The following is a 3,650-nucleotide window of genomic DNA, read 5'->3' on the forward strand; positions in this document are numbered from 1 at the left end:
TACACCATTCTCTTCTCTGGCATAATCTATTTAACCTCTTAAATCTATAACGTTTCCTGATATAATGAGATTATTATATATAATGTGTGTGAAAGTGCTGCGTCCTAGTGGCTAAAAGACAAAACTACAAGCTGAGGGTTTCAACTTCCTGTTTTTTATATTTAAAAAACAAAAATAATATTAGAAATGTGCAAAAGATTTAGTTTGTATTACCGTACATAACATCATTGCGATTTTTTTCTACTCGCTGTAAATGTATTTATTTAAATCAACCTTCTTATATTTATTTTAATCTATTTATTGATTTACTTTAGTTTAATCTCATTTGTTTTACATTTTACACTGCTTTTCTTATTTTTATTTATTTGTTTAGTTTTATCAAATGTATTTATTTAAATATTTTTTTAACTATATAAAATGTTTTTATTTATGTAGTTATTTATTTTAATCAAATATATATATTATTTGTTAATTTATTTAGTATTATTTAATATTTTTATTTAAATCAACTAATTTTAATCTAATGTATTAATTATTTAAATAATTTGTATATATTAAAAAAATGTTGAATCTTATTTTAAAATGTTTTAGTGCTTAAACTTTTCCACGAAGTTTTTGTTTGAAAACTCCTGTGCAAAATGCAAAAAGATTTAATTGAGGCCAAAAGCCTCAAAGGTTATTAATAACATTTTTATATATTTTAATAACGTTATTAACAGAATTTTTCGATGTTTAACCACAAGAAGGCGCACTTTCCCACTTTCACTCTTCATATCTACTGTCTTTTCTCCTCAAACCCTTCTTATGCTGCTTAATATCTGTTACTGTCTCAGTTTAGCAAAGACTGAGATATAATAACTCTGTTTTAGTCGTGCATCCTTCAGATGATAGACTAATACTAAACAGATTAGGTGGACAATCTGGTACAGTGGCTTATGTCTAATAACTCCTCAGATGAAGCAGGTTTTGAGTTTGCTGAAGTAAAGCTGCATGTAGTTCGTCTATGCATTTCAATGTGCAATGGTTGCATGACTTTCCGGATTTTTACAAATCGTTTTAAAGCAGTTGCACTCACAAAAGAACAATTTCTAGCAGATGAAATACTGATCTGACTATGAGATGATCATATTTATCCATTTCCATCACATTTTGAACAGCACCATTTTAAAATACCGATATTTTTAGGTTTTCCATCGCCTTGAAAATCCCGTATAAATGCATGTTTCGCGCGGATGTGCATATCCAGCTGGATTACTTAACAGATATGAGTACACCATTTTTGCAGATGATAAAACATGAAAACAGATTATTGATATATAACAAATTAATGCACGTTAACAATTCTAACCGATCAGAACATTAAACAGCAAATACTCTAAATACAATGACTCCCTATCAAGTTTATTAGGTGTTATTTAAAATATGATATAAATCTAATCTAGTTTATATGTGCCTTCGCTCGCGCAGATCTCGCGCCGCGTCAAACCCAGAGCGCGCGGACATTATTCTCCACTCTGGCGCGCGACGGCACAACATATCAGCGCGCGCGCGGCGAAACGCATCACAAACTCGCGCAAAATATCGGTAGAAAAATAAAATTCCGCTTTTTCGAACGGTTCTTATCGTCAGCTTGACAAAATGGGGTCTTTCGCGTCGAGCTCCGCCATTTTGTGGCAGAATAACTTGCGAGAGGGGTGCGTGTAATGGTTGAATGTAGTCACCCCGTGTCGTTTATATCCGCCCGGCGGTTATTATAAGGGATCGGGAGTAAATAACTGTCCATTTACTGCGACAAAGCGCAGATTGTACTACTTTAATTGCAGACACCACGATGTAACTTAAGCTAGCAGTGCGCAGTGCCAGATATTTGATGTGTTGCAACAGACTGAAAGACTTTTACTTATCCATTTCAGAAGTTCATAAGTCATTATATTACATATGAAATATATTGGATATACGGTATTCATAGATATGTGATGATGTGTTGCAACAGACTGAAAGACTTTTACTTATCCATTTCAGAAGTTCATAAGTCATTATATTACATATGAAATATATTGGATATATTCATAGATATGTGATGATGTGTTGCAACAGACTGAAAGACTTTTACTTATCCATTTCAGAAGTTCATAAGTCATTATATTACATATGAAATATATTGGATATATTCATAGATATGTGATGTTTGTAACAGACTGAAAGGCTTTTACTTATGCATTTCAGAAGTTCATAAGTCATTATATTACATATTATGAAATATATTGGATATATTCGTAGATATGTGATGTTTGTAACAGACTGAAAGGCTTTTACTTATGCATTTCAGAAGTTCAGAAGTCATTATATTACATATGAAATATATTGGATATATTCATAGATATGTGATGTTTGTAACAGACTGAAAGGCTTTTACTTATGCATTTCAGAAGTTCATAAGTCATTTTATTACATATTATGAAATATATTGGATATATTCGTAGATATGTGATGTTTGTAACAGACTGAAAAACTTTTACTTATGCATTTCAGAAGTTCAGAAGTCATTATATTACATATGAAATATATTGGATATATTCATAGATATGTGATGTTTGTAACAGACTGAAAGGCTTTTACTTATGCATTTCAGAAGTTCAGAAGTCATTATATTACATATTATAAAATATATTGGATATATTCATAGATATGTGATGTTTTGTAACAGACTGAAAGACTTTATGCATTTCAGAAGTTCATAAGTCATTACACATTATGAAATATATTGGATATATTCATAGACGTGATGTTTAGTAACAGACTGAAAGACTTTTACTTATGTATTTCAGAAGTTCATAAGTCATTATATTATGATATTGGATATAGTCATAGATATGTGATGTTTTGTAACAGACTGAAAGACTTTGACTTACGCATTTCAGAAGTTCAGAAGTCATTATATTACATATTATGAAATATATTGGATATATTCATTATGAAATATATTGGATATAAAATTGGAATATCGCAATAAAACATTCACGAATAAAGCACCATTTCCATCCCATGTGTTCAAGAGAACAAAATCGTCACTTCCTGAAAAATTGGGGCAAAATATCTAATAAAAAAGGAAGTTGCTGCAATGTGCCATCATAAATTACTAGCACCTGCAGAGCACACCGACAAAACGCAATAAATATCATGTTATCTTGTGTTTGGAATTATTATTGCGTCTTTCTTGCATCGTAGTTTATGTGCATAGTATGTCTTTTTATCAGATTTTTTTATTAAACACATTTTTTATGCACTTTTGTAATGTATGCACATCTTAGCGCTTCCATCCAATTTTTTTAATGCAATATCCCAAAATTTGCATAAAAAGAGCTGGATGCAAAAAGCAAATGGAAGTTATTAAGTAGGTTTCAGACACATCATGACTGAGTTTTAAATACAAATACATTAAGTTAAACTCCTTCCTCATAACCTTATAGCCAACACTTTGCCTGACTTATGTTTTATGATTTTTATGACGCTAGTCTAAACTGACAGCTCCCTTCCCCCCGCCGACGCTCATGGCCGGTTTCCGTTTTTAACGGTTTGGAAGAGTTTCGCGACTCCCCCTTTCCTTCATCGAGCTCCGTCTATTGTTCATGAGTGGCGCTGTGGCGTTG

Source organism: Rhinichthys klamathensis, unplaced genomic scaffold (genome assembly GCF_029890125.1).
Source record: "Rhinichthys klamathensis goyatoka isolate OS25496 unplaced genomic scaffold, OSU_Roscu_1.1 h1tg000029l_1, whole genome shotgun sequence".
Lineage (NCBI taxonomy): Eukaryota > Metazoa > Chordata > Actinopteri > Cypriniformes > Leuciscidae > Rhinichthys > Rhinichthys klamathensis.